General features: G+C 37.8%; 1 long non-coding RNA gene across 3 annotated transcripts; it reads right to left on the reverse strand.

Moving 5' to 3' along the window:
* Nucleotides 1-855: 855 nt before the first annotated feature.
* Nucleotides 856-3,323, reverse strand: LOC139637135 (uncharacterized). Of its 3 annotated transcripts, none has more exons than XR_011694543.1 (5): nucleotides 2,984-3,323; nucleotides 1,912-2,090; nucleotides 1,638-1,769; nucleotides 1,210-1,454; nucleotides 856-1,078 (listed from the first exon to the last, which is right to left on the reverse strand). It is a non-coding gene; the product is annotated as an uncharacterized lncRNA (long non-coding RNA). The 3 variants fall into 3 exon arrangements; XR_011694545.1 differs by lacking the exon at nucleotides 2,984-3,323 and adding an exon at nucleotides 2,169-2,271; XR_011694544.1 differs by lacking the exon at nucleotides 2,984-3,323 and having other exon boundaries at nucleotides 1,912-2,254.
* Between the last annotated feature and the right edge of the window lie 15,440 nt (nucleotides 3,324-18,763).

Raw genomic sequence — 18,763 nt, forward strand, 5'->3', positions numbered from 1 at the left:
AGCATCTAAACATGGTGACACTTTGATAAAATGAGATGATTATAAATAAACTGACCTAAATTGACTAAACTGTGATGTAGTGTTTCTTTTACTGTACATACTATGTAATGGATGTGTGTGTAAAACTGAAGTTGCAGTAATGTGGTGTGTGCATTTGCATGACAAATGTATGGTTGAGTATCTTTACCATGTGCCATCCGTAATCAGTGATGACTTCATTGTCACACAGGGGTATCATGGTGTACTTGTGGTAACTGTACGGACTTGCTATGGCTCAGGAGAGGGGATGCTGTGGCTACAAACCAGTGAACTGTGTAAGCTGACTACCTCACTTATCCAAATACTGCATTGAAGAATGTTATTTTGTCTTCATAGGCAGTACAGGGAGGACGTGACAGTACAAATTAGGGAGCCTGGGGATGACAATCAAGAATACTGTTATAGGCACTATATTTTTGGCAACACGGTTCTTTAGGAGAGGAAAACCAACTTGTCATCCCCAGTTGCTGCGTTTGGTGCATTATGGAAAAGGTACCTGATCCCCAAGCACATTACACAGGTTTCAAACCTATGTATGTACCTAGAAGGAATCTAAGTTTCCTTCCTGGCCACCTGGAATGGAAATACAGTACCACAAATACTCACAAACCTGCACGTGCGTCATCAGGGCACCAAACCAAGTTTTACTTGTTCTGTTTTTTTCTATTATTGTTCTTTAAACTATGTTCTATATTTTTTATATTAAATATGATATTCTTTATTTTTTATGTGTTATGCAATTGCCTCATTTTTTATTTATATATTTATATTCAGTTTGAATTCTAATTCAGTCCAAATAAATAGACATCCGTGGCATCCATGTTTATTGTAATTTCTATACATATAACCATATAAACATAATAATTAAGCAGTTTACACATTCATGTGCTTGAACACTAAAAGCTGTGAGTGTATCATTGTGCTTCAGCTCTATCATTATGTGGTCATTCCTGAGAACTACAATGGTTCTGCTTTGGAATAAGGCTAGTGAACTCCTATCTGGCTCATTCCAAATCAGCAGCTGCTGTGAAAACAGGTCCTGTTGAAAACAGTGTCATTACATTAGTTAGTATATTATTTTTATTGTAGTATAGAGTTTGGTCAAAATAATACTATTTCCCTGAGAGAATGACTTTGCAGGGTAAATTATTATGCAACAATAACATTTACCTAGACCTTTCCTGACTCCTGTCTGCACCAGTTTTCATGTAGACGGTGCAGGTATGGGGGGATCCAAACCAAGCCCTCTGGGGTCATCCAGTCGAAGGCTCCTCCTTCGAGGCATTCCAACTCCACTTGAGATTCTTCTCCTCACAATCCTTCCTTGCAACTCAGGGATGTATCCGTACGTTTTTTCAGGTTTCAGGGCGCATAGGCTATATCTTCTGGCGTTTTTTTTGTACAGCCTTCTGAAACTGTACCACACAAATTTCAACCATTCAATATCACTTTTTCATTATTGAGAGCACATAGAAAAAACATGATCACTTGTATACAAAACATTGATTGTAAAAACATGTCTGTACTCCAAGGAGGAATATTTTATTTTATATTATATGTTTTATTATATGCATTATAATATTTTGTGTTAAACTCACAACTCTTTGCCTTATGCTGTTTTCATTGTTGGTTGGTTCCAGTGGAATTTGTAATCTTGGGGACTAAAAGTGAAGCATTTGCTGGCATACATGAGAATATGATTCTGGAAGCCCTCTAGGTCTACAGTTGATCTGATTGATCAATAAACGCACGCACACACACACACACACACACACACACACACACACACACACACATATATATATATATAATTTTAGAAATAATCATAAATAGTTACAATGTATATCTGTGTGAAACATAGCTGCACTTTACCTTAAGTACAGATATTTATATACATCCCTCTGCCAAGGTTTATTGAGAACAATGTCCATTAGAGCTTTGTACCACTTCATTTCCTTCCAGGTCTTTCTTCAAGTTGGTCATGCTGGCAGCTCCCCATAGTCTCAGGTGTGAATGCAACAAACATGGTGAAGGATGCCAACCCATAGTGTCTGTGAAAAATAAAATGGATTATAAAGTAATGAATGGACTTTAATAAGAGAAAAAATATATATAAGCTCTGTACTTACAAGAAACTCCTCGATTGTGTCAACTATCTTACAGCACCACCAAAAATGGTTTATGATGTCTATTAGCTTAACATTAGTTGAGGAGAATAGACTGTCCTTTTATCTTTGCTGTCTTGAGGACAGAAACAATACATACGATACATGGGTAACCACCACCACTGCATGTTCTATACATCACCCATGGAGATACAACAGTAAACATAAACTTTTAAGGAAAAACCTATTAATCAGCAACTTTTTGTTGGTAATATAACATGTCAGGACAGCACAGTTATTTCAGTGCAATGATTGCCTGTCCGTCCCACTAGAAGAACCAATGGCAGGCAGTGTTGGACTTGTGACATGAAAGGGAGTTGATGTTGCGGGACCTTTCTCAAAGCTGGGAAAACAATAGCAACAGCAAGAAAATAAGCACTACATCACACAGTCATGTAAAGCTGTAATACATTTTGTAACATCCTAAGTTGCTGGGAGGGTTCGCTCGCCTGGACATACATAACCAAACTAAATCAAGAGTAGCTCAACAACTATCACGTCTACTACTAGAGCAGTATGAGCTCTACACTTTCATTGGCAATGATTCTCAGCAGCTGTGGGTCGATCTCTGAAAGGTCGCCAGTTATTTTGAATATGTTTTACTTTTGGCGCATAAATGTAAAATCATAAACGTGATGTTAATTATATATTCAGTATAAACACAGGGAGAAGGACACCTGTAGTAACTGTAGCAGTAACTTAGTACCTAGCATCATGCCCACAACAATGGTGACAGCTAAAGCTATCAAACGACAAATTAGATTCGTAGGCTAAATTACCTGTCCAGCAGAAAGCAGGCGACTTTGGTGTCAGTCTAAAAACCTTTGTCCATCATCAGAGATTTGCATCTGGGAAAAGCCACACCAATGTTGAGCCTTGTTTTATTTTGTTTGGCTTCTTCGTGTTCTTGCTTCTTTGACAACACGCCGCTTTCTCTCATGCTACATAGTAAGTGTGATCTTCCATTTGTCAAAATGTTTGTTCTCAAACTAGTCACAACAAAAGATATTTAGGCGGCAACCATACACTCCTCTCTTCCTCTCGTCTTCCATATAAAACCTGTAACATCAACATAAAACCGCGAAAAAGCCATTGTTTGGCTGGGTTTGTCCGTACTGGACTACTGTAGAAACATGACAACGCAACAAGGCGGAATCCATGGAAGGAGATGTATATATAATGGCTCATGTTAAGCCAATGAAAATGCAATGATTATTAGTTTTAGGTGATTATACACAAATAAAAACATACTTATGTATGTTACATTCCATTTCTGCCAATAGAACCTTGTAATGTTATACACTGTTCCTTTAAATGTAGTGTAGTAAAATACTTTACTGAAAACAAAATTAAGTAAGAGTGAAATTACTGATTTTTAAAAATACTCCAAAAAGTGCAAGTACACAAAAAATGACTTCGTTAAAGTAATAAGAATAAATGTAACTTGTTACTTCCACCTCTGGTAATAATTGCCAAAACTGTGCTGCAACATGTCTACTCAGTCAATCTGAGTGATTTCTTCAACTAGCTTGCTTTAGGTGCAGAGCTTCCAAAATTTTCTTTGTATATTTATTTGCAACTTGTGGTAAACACTAAACAAGGATCTAGTAAAAAGACATGCATTTGTCCATTGTGTATCCTAATTGTAAATATTAATGCAGGAAGCACAGATCTGGTGTAATATTAAGTGATGCTGTGGTCAGTGTCTCTACCTGAAAACCCTATGGTGCCTTTTGTGCCACATGATTTATTGTGTGACTGGTTCAGGTAAGTACCCTATTAAACCACAACACTGCTACTAACCTCCCTCCTTAACATTCTGTGTGTGTGTGTGTGTGTGTGTGTGTGTGTGTGTGTGTGTGTGTATGTCTCAAGTTGTAAAACCACTGTGGCAGCCTCAGGCATGTGTCTCTCCTTCTTTATGTAGTTTGTATGTCAGGCAACTTCAAACAGAAACAAAATGCCAGTACTTTTAAATCTCCCTGATTCTTCAAGATGTAGTTAAATTTAAGTCTTGAAGTTTGTAATAGTTTCATTAACACAGGCCTTCTTTAATGTTTAGAAGTCAGAGGCCAATATATAAAATCCCTGTTTGATCAGATTTCGACCTTGAACCCCCAATAAAAAATTCTAGGTTTTGTTGATTTAGTGCCAAAGTTTTGGTAGGTTGATGGTAGAGACATACTATATAAAGTTCAGACTGATACTACCTTCAGCTTGTTTGTTTTTTGTTTGGCCTGTTGGTTGAAGAGGGCAAGCATAAGTACTTACTGTACCACTAGGTGTAGCAATGGGTGTACCAACAGGCATATTACAATGTATGAAAGGAGGGAATCACTCAACCCCACCACCAAAGCTCCATTTTCCCCCTAAAGTCTCAGAAATGCTGAGAGGTTTCCAGGGACTGTCATATCATTTCATGGAGCCTCTGTTATGGTCTGGAAATTGCTGTGTGAACAGCCTTGTGAAGATGAGAAGTGACTTCATGTTAACTGTAAACCTTTTCAAAAGCAGGAGAGACATTTGGTTCTTCTACTTGTTTTGTTTGATACTTTCCTATGTAAGCTAAGATGACACACAATCATTCCCTGGGTAGTGTCCACAGGTAGCAAAAAACTTTCAGCCCAACAGCATCCCAAAGCCTGGTTGCCAGACTCACTCTAGACTTGCATCAGGATTGGTAATTCCAATTGTTTACACAAGCTCAAACATAGCCCCAGTAAAATTTGTCTGCACCCCAAAATCCAAGCCAATTCTTGCAGGTATTTAGGAGCAAGATATACAGGAGCCAACATTTGATTCTTGACTGTGCTGGAACACAGTCAAGAAAGTGCACTCAGAGACAACCACGATCAGTCTGTCTCTGATATGTCTAGAACTCTTTGGAACTAATGGTCCCCTTTTTTATTTTAGTTCTTTCGTCTGCACAAGGACTCTATAGTTGCCTGCAAAACAACACTAGTATAAAACCATCGGCAGCTGTTTCCATTTCAGTTACCTCACAATGGTAAAACAGACTTAACCCTTTGAACTGACTACATATACACTTCCCACTATGGGTGATGATTTGGTCCTAGATTCTGTTTTTGATTGTGGTAACGGCCCTGGTTCAAGTGTGACAATGTGCATTGAAATGTCTTAGTACAAAAAGTTATTTAAATTATTCTTGGAAAAGCAAGAATAACTGAGTTGCTGGGTTCTGCTGCAGTTCTGCCGTTGTGGAACAATCAGGAGAATATTTACAGTCACTGTCTGCTTTCTTAACTTCTTTTCCCTGATAAGAAAACCTGAAAAGAAACTTTCTGATTAGAAAAACATGGTTACTACTTTTGCCTTGCTCTTTCTTAGAGTATTATTCAAACAAATGGTAGCAGCAATTATCTTGCACCCAGTTATCTAACATTTTCTAATAGATTTAGGAAGGTGTTTGTTATGCCCCCTGCTGGTCAGAGAGGAGACAACACACTGACCAAAAACTGCATCTGATGGCCTCTTCTCATGAAACCAGCAATAAAAGACAAACTGTCTACCTTCATGCATGAGCCAAGTCTAAATGCCCTGTGATATTCTACCAGCACATGCAATGACATTATTTTGACATATTTGGCATTTTGGATACAATGGAAAAAAGGAAGACAGTGGGTTTACAAAAAGAAAAAATAGCAACAAGGTCATGTGGTTTGGGTCTGAAATAGCTTTAATTATAATTAGAATGTGGTAAATAGTCAGTAATGAATTACCTCACTGGTAGCAAATAAACAATAAAATGTTTCAGCTAAAATTATTGTAATTCCATTAGAGGTCACTAGCAACAAAGAAACTCCCCATGATTAAAGGTTCTGGGCCCTAAAGGCTAGTGCCATCTTGTGAGTTTGACCAGTTGTGCAGTATTCAAGTCTACAACAATAATCATCTAACCAGTCATAAGAAAAAAAAATTTGCAAGCAGGGATGATTGAAAAGCATGTAATGTAATTTCAAGAGACAGTAGGCCGGATCTTCAAAACAACAGCAACACTTTTGACTGTGATTTTGTATCTCTTGTCCCCCCTCCTTACTTCAGCTGGTATTCTTTGAAACCCTTTGCAAAGCTAAACAGACTGGGGAGGATGTGGAAATTTGAGATTGTGGTTTAAGTTAACATTAGCCTATGTATTTGCAACCTAGCTTGTCAGTCATTTATGGTGGCACATTTTCCGTGCGTTGCAGATGATTAAACATGACTTTTTATAGTATTCATAATATTAATTATTGCAGTCAAATCCATAATCATAATGAGCAGAGCAGATCATGGCTAAACCAACAGGAGAGATGGCTGTGCCTCTGCTTCCCCACACCATGCATTCTGCACAGTCTGCAAACTGATATTGATATCAGTGATCAAGGATCAAAAGGTAATAACTGAACATCAACTGTTGTGCATTTTCAGAACAATATGTGAGCACTGGCAAGACTGTGAATTAAAAGGGATAAAATTACAAAATGGAATAGGTATAGGTATATAGCTATAGGTATATCTCCAGACTGAAAATAACATGAAGTTCTTATGTTGATGTTGTGAGTGAACGATACATTAAGTTAATTAATAATTTAAAAAAAAATAGGAATATGACAGTGTATTCTTTTTTTCACTTTCCAATCGCTCTAACTACAAGTTAGTAGGTCGTAGGAACTGTTAGATTAGAATTTAAACTGGACATTACAGCAGTAAATCTGGTGAAACCAGATGAGAAAATGATACATTATTCTGATAAATAAACTCAGATATGCTTCCTGCTGTCTTCTGCCTACTGCTTTTGTCGTGTTTGTATACTGGACTCACTGGGAGCTGTGGTTCTGAAGCCGCTCTGCTGCTCTGCTCCTCCCCTGGGTTGTTTGCAGTCACTGCTGCCAGGCCCACAACTATTTTGAACCTATGAATTTTTCTGGATTCAAACTTCTTTTCTCTGAGCTTTTCAGCAACACCTTTAAATTTTTTTACCTTTGTAAAACAAATCAGTAACAGTGCACTGCAAGCTATCTCAGTGTTTAAACAATGATAGTATGAACACATAAACAGTAAGTGGAGTATCCATGCTACTGAACTGAAGAGTATTTAGCAGGAGAGGGAGACAGACGTGAGGGAGATGATGGCCTCACAGAACCGCAGTGGGCCGTACAACCTGCCGACTATGCTCTTCACCACTATAAAGCATTATATATCTCTCCCTCTTTCTCTCTCGCTCCCTCCCTGTCACTCTGTTTCTCTCTGAAGTTTCTTTTTTCATATCAAACCTATTGTACATGGTCCACTGAGAAACATCCCTATTCTGCATATAGCTACTCTGCCATTGTTTGTGGCCTAGCTGAAAAACTTTATGTGTGTGTATGTGTGTGTAAATGTGATCAAGAATTCAGAGCGAGTAAGACCTATGCTGCAGTCTGCTTTCTGTCAGTCTTTGGCATACTGATTTTTTCCCAAGGCCAGGGGATATCCCTTACACGCACACACAAACATGAATGCTGATACAATCGCACATGGCAACAGATAAAGTGAAGGAACGAGTTAACAATATGTAGCCTAAGATGTAGATAACTAAGTGTACATCTGAGGCTATACTTGAGCTGTGCCCTTCCTTAAAAGTGTACAGCTGCATTTCCATTTCATCATATCTCTCAGGTGTCTAAACAAACAAGAAATGCATAATATTGCTTTTGTGAAAACCTTGTATTCAAAAGAGAGCATGTATCCCTCCACGCATCTTTCGAATGAATGTTTTTCACTTGAAATGTTGTTTTAAAAAAAACTGTACCCAAACTTGAAATTTGATTAAATTGATCAGACCAAAAAGATTATACGAATATGCTTGTAATCTGTGATTCACATCAGTGTTAGTGGCCATGAGGACCCCGCAAAATGTTAGTCGGCAAGTATTTCCACACAGAAGGAAAAAAAAACAAAAGTTGGTAACTTGTCTGTATTTATTTATAACATACTGTAAATTCTTATCTGCACAAATATCTTTACAATGAAGCAATACAAAAGAAAACAGAATCAAAAATTAATTAGAGGCCATGAGACACTGTAGTACCTGTTGGTTCATATGAACTATGGGGTGGGGAAAATAGATTAATGCATCATTTTGGAAAGGAAGAAAACTACCCTTGTTTACACTGGATGCATCCATTCTTTTGAAAATGTTGTATGTGTGGAGAATTGAAAAATGACTAACTTGTGGAGCAGAAACTACAACAAATACAAGACCTCTACAATAAGTTGCTACAATAAGTCTGGGACAAAACTTAAACTCCTGTATGTTTGTGTACACTCACTCTTTCGTTTATCTGAGAAATAAAGTGTCCTTTGTGACTTTGTTTTGTGGTTGAAAAGCTGAGTGTGTGTCCATGGTCTGTCAGTCTTGTTCCAGGGTGTACTCTGCACAGTTCTCAGCAGCTCTGTACTGGCTCCAGTCCCACACTGCAGGAAAGGACTGAAGGTAAGTCTCACCCAAACAAACAGCCAGCATTTTACTCCAACATAGGCAAGAACATGTTATAATTCCTTTTCGTGGAAGACATCAATGGAAACAGTACCATAATTAAAAAATACGTACAGTACATATGAAGGATGAATTAAGAATTACAATGAAGAAGCATTTCTATAATTCTGCTACTGGGAAACTTCACCTGCTATCACTGCCGCATTTCATTTCAATATCATGTTAACTTTTTGTGCTCCTGTTAGTATCACCACACTGCATACTGTGCTAATGTTCTCTAATGTCTGATGCATCCTGTTAAACTTCTAATTCATTCATTTCAACACAGTTTTTAGCATTTAGACAGAGAGGAGGGGGTGATGGAGGCAATGAGGGTAAGAGAGAGAGAGAGAGAGAGAGAGAGAGAGAGAGAGAGAGAGCGGGAACGTGATGAATAACAGCTAAAAGTGGCTTAATAACTAAATAGCTCCGATTAAGGTTTTAACCGGGGCTTGTGGACGTGCTTTGCTGTGGAGAACACGCTGCCTATGTAAGCTTGCGAATCCAGTTTATGGCAGGGGGATGGCAGCGGGCAAAGAGCAGAATGGCTTCAAGGATCCTTCAAGAGCTCGAGACACTGTATTTAGAGAAAATGGGCCGAAGCGCATGCATTTCTACCGCTCAACAACAGCCAAACAAACAGTTGTGCGCGAAAGTGTAAGGTATATAATGTGTGTAAATCACAAAAAAACTAAAGCTAATTTTGACTTAAAAATGTCTTATTATTTTATACATTTTCAATTTTACCATGAAGAGAATCTCTGCTGACTTGAAGGAGATTTAACGGAGATCTAAAATCAAGAATTATTTCTTTTAGTGGTTGTAAAAATGATATTTCCGATTTTATTCTATAGACTATTTAATGCTTATATAAAACCCTGTTCAATAAACTTTATGTTTTACTTTTATTCGTCTGCTGGAGCTTTTGAAAATGTTGCGAAATTGCCTGCTTATTAATCTAAGAAAAGTCAGATATAGGCCCTAATAATCAGCTCCGTACGTTTATTTGACCTTTTGAGGTAGTCTATTAAATGTGAATTATTATTCACTAGGACTATTAAATAAGTAACATTACAATTTAGCCAAATGAGGAAACGGAATATGAATCGGGCTGTCCGAGGGATATATCTGGCAAACATTGTACCGTAAAAGATCCAGCTTTGCACTTTATTACCAATACAATAGGACACAAACGCATTAATAAATAAATAAATAATAAGGGCGTGAAAACATTTTTTTTTTAAAATAACTTTATTCATTTTGAAAGAATATAAATTATTTTTGCGTTTGTATGATGCTGTTATACAAATAACATTAATTATTAAAAATACTTTTACATTTTAAAAAAATCTAAATAGCTGCTACTACTACTACTACTACTACTACTACTACTACTACAAATAATAATAATAATAATAATAATAATAATAATAATAGGCCTATATCAAAGCCCATCTAATATGGTCGGTTCTGTGTTCAAAGGGTATCATTGGAATTGTTTCCTTATGACATTATGGTAAAACATATTTAAGTTAATATCATCGCACTTGCAATATTCTCGGGATATGTTTCACGTATTGTGCCTGATAGTTTCTTAACAAATGTTGAAAATTAAAAATGGTGTTTTTAAAGACATGTGAGAAAGAAGTAGGCCTGGTCAAAATTGCATATAGGCAAAATATAAATTCTACGGTCATGTAGGCCGTTGTCTAAAAAATACTTTTAATTGCCTCTGCGTGATGATAACATCTGAATGTGAAACTGGATGCTTATTAGAATATTTCGTTTGAAATATAAAAGCGATAGTAAGTATATGTCTCATTGCTAATTTCCACATAATACCGTGATGACGTTAAGAGCGCCTGTGATTGAAGCGAGTTAAGTGGCTGACCTCTTGTGCGTGCGTGCATGCGCGTTTGTGTGTGTGTCTCTGGGGTAGAGGGTACCTACTGCTGATTGTAAAGATGATAAATGGTAGCCCATAGTCAAAGCCCATTACAAATTCAACGAAAAATACACATACAGAGACACGCAGAAGCACGAGTTTTTGTGGATGGGATGTAATGACGGTCTTCCGCATGCTGAAAGAAAATTTGTGCAAGAGTAAATCAGCAATATCAGAAACATGCGATCCATCAGCGCTGGGGTGTGTGTGTGTCTGTGTGTAGGTATAAGCCCTTGTCTCTCTTTACTTTTGTCTGTTCTTAAAAGATGTCAAGATGTTGGCGATGTTGCTAGGCTGAATGAGCTGTTGTTTGATTTAAGGAACTGTTTTCAAGAGTCACTGAAACAAAAACCTGTAGGAGTCAACCACAACTTCCCAAACTATCAAGAACTCCATAGATTCATATTGGACCCCAACGCCCAAGGAATTCCATCTGAGAAGAGTCTAATACAGAACTATTGGTCCCACTATGTACGACTATCCAGCAGAATAAACACTGTTCCTAGGTGGTTTGCTGTTTTAAACTGCATTTAGCTGGACAAAATGCCTCAACAAAGTCTGTTTTCAAATTTGAACATACTGTAAGATGAATTTAGGTATTTGGAGAGTACATTTATTTCTTTGTCTGCAAACTGTCCACTTACAGTTGTCATTGAAGTTTAAAAATGACATCTAGGCATCCAGGAGGCATTGCTACAAATTAATGGGATGGCTACTTAGCAAGGTTCATGAAATGACTGGCATAAACTCAATCCCGTTTCTGTTTTATTTATAGTATTATGTAAGAGTGAGCAAAGTCAGCTTCAGTGTAAATAGGTATTTTATATAAATATGGTATAAAAGTACCACTATCACTGCATTCCAAGACTGTAGCCAAATGCAACCAGTGAACACGATTTGGAATTGAAATGTGATGTATCAGAGAAGTATATGAAAATATGGATAAAACTGATATTAAAGAGAAAAACATCCCAGCCATAGAATACAATACAACCAATTCTGGAAAAGACAAAGAAAAGGAGGAGGGGAAGAAGAGGAGGAGTTGGAGGCAGACTGATGTTCTAATGAATGTGACCTTTAGTTTTGGCTTGTTTTTGATACTTCCAGCTGCTTTGTTGAGAGAAGAAATGGTATCTGGCTTTTACACAAACTATTCCAATAAACTGGCTAGTTAATTATTCAGCCTCTGTTTGCAAGAGAAAAAATCTTTAGTTACTTCAACAGCTGTTAATTTTGAGGAATTGCAATACACCTTGTGTAAATTGTATCTAGGGCCACTCTAATGAAGATCACACTCTGACAGGAACCAAAGTACACCTTGACCCTCAAATGGTTATGATTTAGAGAAGGACAAGTGTGACTTTGGTCTTCAAACTATGGCTGCCATGTAGGTATTGGAGTGTAATTTCAGTTAACTCTTAGCAGGGCTTAGTAAGACATAATATAGTCTAGCTCTGGTTTGTGCCTGAACTTATTGCTTACGATTTATCAAATTTGAGTCTCAGAAACAAGACAAGCAGGCTGTCATATGCCTTTTACTCAAAGTGGCTTCCATCTAGCTACTTTACCATAAAGGCCTGATTGATGGAGTGTGGCTGAGATGCCTCCCTCCAGCAGGATGTCCTATCTCTGCAGACAAATTCTGAAATGTTAGAGTGACCATTGTGTTCTTGGTCACCTCTTTTTTACCCAGTTACTTAGGTAGGACAACCAACTCTAGGAATATTCCTGGTGGTTCCAGACTTCTTCCATTTCTACAATTATTGAGGCCACTGTGCTCCTGGGAACACTCAAAGCTTTAGAAATAGTTTTTATACCCTTGCTGTGATCTGTGTCTCACCACAGTTTTATGATAGAGGGTTTCTTGAATTCATGGCTTGATTTTTGAAATGATATGCAGAGTGATTTGTAGGATCTTATTTACACAAGAAGTGTGTCTTTTTAAACTATGTCCAATCGGTTCAGTTTGCCATAGGTGGATAATTAAAGCAAACAGGATGCACCTGGCCACAGCAGAAGGGCTGAATACTTCTGTAAATGAGAGGTTTCAGTTTCAGAAACAATTCTAAACAGGTTTTCACTTTCACTTTTATTGATTGTAGTGGATAAAAATGCCAGTTTTATCAATTTTAAATTAAATCTACCACATTGGGGAGTAACTAGTTACATGTAACAGGATTAAATTAAAGTTAATAATGGTTACAAAGGAGTTACAGCTTTTCGGGGAAAAGATGATATGTAGATTATAACATTCATTCTGTTGCTTTGCATCTTTGCCTGAGTAGGAACACCTTCTTTTGAGTATGGAGGGAGGTATGACACACAGCAAAGGCCAGCAGGCCTGACTTGTACCTGGGTTACCATAGCAAGGACTATGCCAAAATGTTCCTGAACAGCAGGGAAACCAGAGCAGCTCGGGAGACTGCCTGTAACAAGCCTTAAGACCCCAGTTGGCATTCATACACGGTCCAGTTGTGTACCAGGTTTATACACAGTGTAATTCTAGCAACAAGATGCTAAATTGTCAACACTGCAGGCTGTAAACACCCTTCGAACCTGTTTGCACCAGAAACTCCAACTCAGTGATGAGGCATTTGGCTGACCAGTGGTAATAATAGGATTATTCAGTCAGTCAGTCAGTCAGTCAGTCAGGAACATTCCAGAGGTCCAGCCAAAAAGCAAACAGTGTAAGGATCTGAATACATTCTAAAGCCACTGTTTCTGGAATTAAATAAAAAACCAAGAAACTAACAAACAGGTAACTGTAAATATTCCAAATGACACATTATTAGGGCCCAAGCACTAAGGTTGCAAGGTTTTAGGAACCTATTGTTTATGTAGAGATTATTAGTTTTTAGGAAGGAAAGAGCATTTTGGTCTCTAACTCCCACATTGTATATTGCACATTCAAAAACCTTATATCAATGTGTTGCCTGAAAGCGGAATCTCGTGATACAGGCCACTCCCATTCCTGTCTGTATTCCTGTTTAGCATATTCACTAAACCTACTTTTTCAAACTCCAATCTACATACAATCGAGGAATGCTCATGATCAATAGTGTTAAAAATAATTCTGATAATCCAAAAAATATGAACATTCCAAAAGAACAATCTCCTGTAAATTCCATTCAAAACAGGAAGAGTTGGGCATGCTGACAACAATCACTTCTAATAACATGAAACTTAACCAGTGGCTTCCAAAAATCGCTCTGAGTCTCTGTGCAAAATTTGGCACCAATCGGCCACTAGGGGGCGTGACAAATATGGGAAGTTTATATCTCACAATTGGCTACATTGGATTCATACAAAATTCAGTTTGCATCAATCAGTCTTAGCATGAATTTGGTAAAGATTGAATAAAGTGGGCATGGCTTATTACAAAAAATCTGCATTTCTACACATAAGTTTAAAAAAATCTAAATGAACCACCTATATGTCCTACAGAGCTGAAATTTCTTCAGCACATCTATTGAATTGTGATAAGTTTCTCTCACTGCAACCTATGGTCAATTTAGAAGTCCTTCACTATATCATTTTGAAAATATCCAAAATCAATTAACATCAATATCTCCACAAGCAGATGTGTAACAAATAACTGACATGAATTGGAAATCAGTTTTAATTTAAAAGATGTGAGTGCATCGATACACTCGGTTTAATGTTGCTGCTATGCTGCTGAATGCTCCGTCTGCTCAGTGTCTAGAGCTCTCTGTCTCTCTCTTTCTCTCTCTCTCACTCTCTCCCATTAAACTATGGCAAGACTTGTCACAGGAACATTAAGATAGCACTCTGCTTGCAAGGGAAAGACAAACAGTTTGGAAGAGATATGGATTTTACAAGAAGAACGGAACACTAGATAAAACAGTTGCAATATGTAAGGAGTGTAAAACAGCACTGAAGTACAGCGATAGCATGACTAATCTCAACATTCACCCAGTGAGACGACATGGAGAAATAGGCGATGAGGAGGCTAGTAGTACAGCTAGCACAAAGACACAGCAGGACAAAGACACGGATATTCAAGACTTCTTACAACCAAAACTTAGCCACAACACAGCTAGAACCAAGGTAATATCATCTTCAATAGCCTATTTCATTGTGAAAGCCCTACAGTGTTGTGGAGAATGAGGACTTTCAGGACATGATAAATACATTGGAGCCTCGGTACAAGATACCAAGTCGACAGCATTTCAACGCCAAATGTGTGCCAGAGCTATATAATAAACTAAAGGATGAAGTCAAAGAACAGCTGTTGAATGAGGAGTGGCAATAACCACTGATGTCTGGTTGTCATGTGCAACCGACTCCTATGTGACATCACAATACACCACATCTCTCCCGGCTGGGAGCAATGCCACATTTATAGGATTGACTTATGTTCATTTATAATGTAAAATGAATCTCTACTTTAAACAAAGAACTGTGTCAGATTGCATCATATTACATCAAATAATACCGAATAGAATTGTATCGAACTGTATGGAATCCTACCAAATCGAATCGAACCAAATCATTCCATATTAAAATGTATTGAATCGTATTGTACCCCATGTACCTAGATATGTATCGGATTGTATTGAAGAGATGCACACCCCTATCCACAAGTCTTCATTAAAATGCTACCATATTGTCACAGACATTCTCTAGATGGTAGATATCAAGTGTGTTCAGATCGGTCAAACAGTAAGTCTGCAGTGATATTCAATATATTACTGTAAATTTGTACTGTATGTTCAACATTTTCTATTTCATTAATTTCACCAGAATATTTGACAATACACTAGAGAAAAGTAGCTTGAGGTGTGATTTTTTTCAGAATTTTATCCCTAACAGTTAAATTGTTAAACTGTTAAATTGTTAAATTTTGTGTTTGGATTTTTTTTTTTTTTTTTCCGTTGGCAAAAATGGGACAGCAGCACACATAATAAAGGAAGAACTTATCATATTGTTTGTAGCTGACCATTAAGTGTTGCTTGTCTTGGCAACAATCTCAGGTTTTATCATCAAAAAGTTGTTTGCTGTGCCACATGAAATTTCTGCACAGTTTGGTGCACATTGGCCACATGGTGCCGCTAGGTGACAAAATTGCTTGAGGGTGCCCTGGAAAATTTCAACAAAGTAGTTAGCATGATATGTTTCACCCAAATATGTGAAAACTCTATCATCTAGAGCTACAAAAAAAGTCTCTTGGAGACATTCCCTAAACCCAACAGGAAGTTGACCATTTTTCAAGTGTGCAATTTTAGTACATTTTTCTACCATTTACAGGCGTTGTGCTTTAACAAACTCCTCCTAGAGAATTAACCACATCAACTTCAAATTTGGTCAGTGCAAACTAAAGGCCTTTATATTGCTATATTGCAAAGCTTTTGATTTTTCACTCAACAGCATGTCCATTGCAGCATGGCAAATTTCGATATTTCGTTGTTGCTGAAACTCAAATATGCGTTGTCCAATCTGGCCCAAACTCCACATTTATTAAGACTCCTGGCCTGAAGACATTTACATGCTAATATCAAGTTGATATTGAAACTTTCATGGCCTGGTCTCCACTTCATATACAGAAACAAAGAACCACCCAGTAGACTGGACTGGAATGGTCCTTGGCACCAAAGGTGCAAGGAACCTATTATTGTAGACAATAGTATCATCACATTCACTTACTGTATCCATCAATCTTGAAAACTCAGAGCTTTGTCATACAAGTTGCATTACCACCGTGTCTGCCACTTGGGCTCAAAGTGCAATAGTGCTTGCAGCTTTAATTTTGGAGTGATTTATTGTTTAAATGATGAAAACAATGAAAGGAGCACAGGAACATCTGTCTGAAACAATACGATATATCGGTTTAAAACATCCCTTTGTTAGGTCAAAGGCTGTGGGGTTGCCATACAGTATACACATACACAAACGTTATGGCTACACAAGGCTCAGACAGTATTAAATTTAGGAAATGACTCAAAAGTGTAAGGAGGGTGCAGTGGACTAAATTAAAGATGGGTTAGGGTCCTTAGGTTACTTCATGAGAAGATTAAAAGAATTCTTCTTTGTAACTTTGTAACTAACTCAGATTTGTCAGTATCAATGTTTTTCCTCAGCTTTCTCCAACATAAGACAGCGTGGTAAAATATGCTCAGTCAGTTTTCTGCTGTCCCTGAAGATTCTACTGTCCCTGAAGATTTTAGAGATACAATAATACTAATTTCTACTCAGTGTTTATCATGAACCTTAGGAGATGTACACAGTAAGTACTAATGAATACAGTGCTACTGAGCACAATGTATCAGTCTAACCCTAGAGTGCTTAATAAGCTGTCACTGATCTAAGCTCCTCAGAGTTTTTTGTACCCATAAAGCATCTCTGCACCACTTAGCTCAGCTGACCTCTCACTCTGTAAGAGGAGGGGTCAGAGAAAAAGCAAGAGAGCAACAGAGCAAGAGAGAGATATCATTCCACAGCTGGTTAACAGATGGCTGGACCTGACACACACTCACATGACATTTTAAATCTACATGGTATATCTAGCCAGCAGGCCATGGCTAAGAAAGCTGCTTACCACTGATTAGCTACAAAAATTGTACTGTATGTCCAGTGTTTGTTATTGTGGGCATGAAGAAAGACTGCAAATACACTGGTGTAGATGTGGCTGTGTCTTTGACCGCCTATTTAGATAACATTTGACCAATATGCTTCATCACTATATATTGTGCAATACTTTACAGCCTAGCTTTAAGTTCTAAATTAACCTTTTGACTCAGGTCAAAAGTTAAATATGTCCAATACTTTCGTTTATGTCCAAAAACCCACCAGCCTTAGGTGTACTTGGTGCTATTTAGAAATGTTAGCATGCAGGGAGCAATATTGTATTTTGTTGGTTGCATAGTAGTGCAGTGGGTAGCACCTTAGAGCAACTTCTGGGTTCAGCCTGTGGCTTGCTGCAGCCTTTCTGTGTGAAGTGTTATTTTCCTTGCTTGCACTGGTTTCCTCCTGTGGCCAAAATACATGCAGGTAAAGTTAATTGGCCGTTCTAAAATGCTCATAGATGTGTGTTGTGTCACACATAAAGATGTGTCAGCCCTGTGACCTGTGGTCATCTGTCCTCTCACCCCATATCAGCTGGGATTGGCTCTATGACCTGTGTTTATCAATGACAAGCAGTATAGCTCATAGATATATTGCTATTTGCTGTATTTTGGTAGCTTGGCTTCAGCCTTGAGCAGTCACATCAGCTCTTAAGTGCACTGATGCCACAACTTACTATTTCTGGGATGGAAAAGAACAGTGTGAAGCTGATCTGCAAGAGCAGGTCCTCCAAAGGGGAAACTTTATATTAATATACACTAAATATTTTTAGTGTTTGCTGTATTTGTTTTTAGTGTTTATTTTTTACTTTGGATCATTTCTGAATTTGATGCACAGTAAAGAGCACAAGGTGTGGTGAAAATGTTTTTCTGACTTAATGCTACAGTTGCACCAAAGCTGGAAGCAGTGCTGATTTGGGAGAAAAAGAGCCCTGGAAAATGTGGGAGTGTGGCATTATCTGACAAGATGATCCCACTCTGTCTGCAGTGGGGTTTTTCTTTTACAGTGTGTTTTCACTGTGGTATTTGATTTACATTTTTGAATTTGGATTGTATATTAAAACAATATTATTTCATCATCTACAGAGCAAAGATGGGAAAAATTTTATTTATTTTTTTTTTAGAAAAGAATTAATCAGACAGTGTCAGCTGCTGTCTCCTCTTTCTAGTGTTTTTCAACATCTCAGCCTGATCACTGATAGAAAGACTTTTTCACTCACATAATGCTCAGTGCTCACCTCGTTCAATTTCCTCCTTCCTTCCTGTCTGTAATGAAAACATAAGCTAGCAGTTCTCTGCTGTCCTGGAGCTGCACTAGCAGCAGTAAATCAACCACCAGACAGATGCAGGGAGACACAGAGAAAACTTAATCTAACAGTGATCATGCCTTTGTGTTTCTTCTTAACTAATAAATCATCATTGAGAGTGTCTCTGCTCGGGTTGCAATGGTTTGCAAGCTGCTGCTGAGTGTTGCACATCATCTGACAAGAGCTGAGACAAAGGCAGCATTCTTCAG

The sequence above is a fragment of the Trachinotus anak genome, unplaced genomic scaffold, assembly GCF_046630095.1.
Source record: "Trachinotus anak isolate AG129_WGS33_773 ecotype Australia unplaced genomic scaffold, CSIRO_AGI_Tana_v1 ptg000019l, whole genome shotgun sequence".
Lineage (NCBI taxonomy): Eukaryota > Metazoa > Chordata > Actinopteri > Carangiformes > Carangidae > Trachinotus > Trachinotus anak.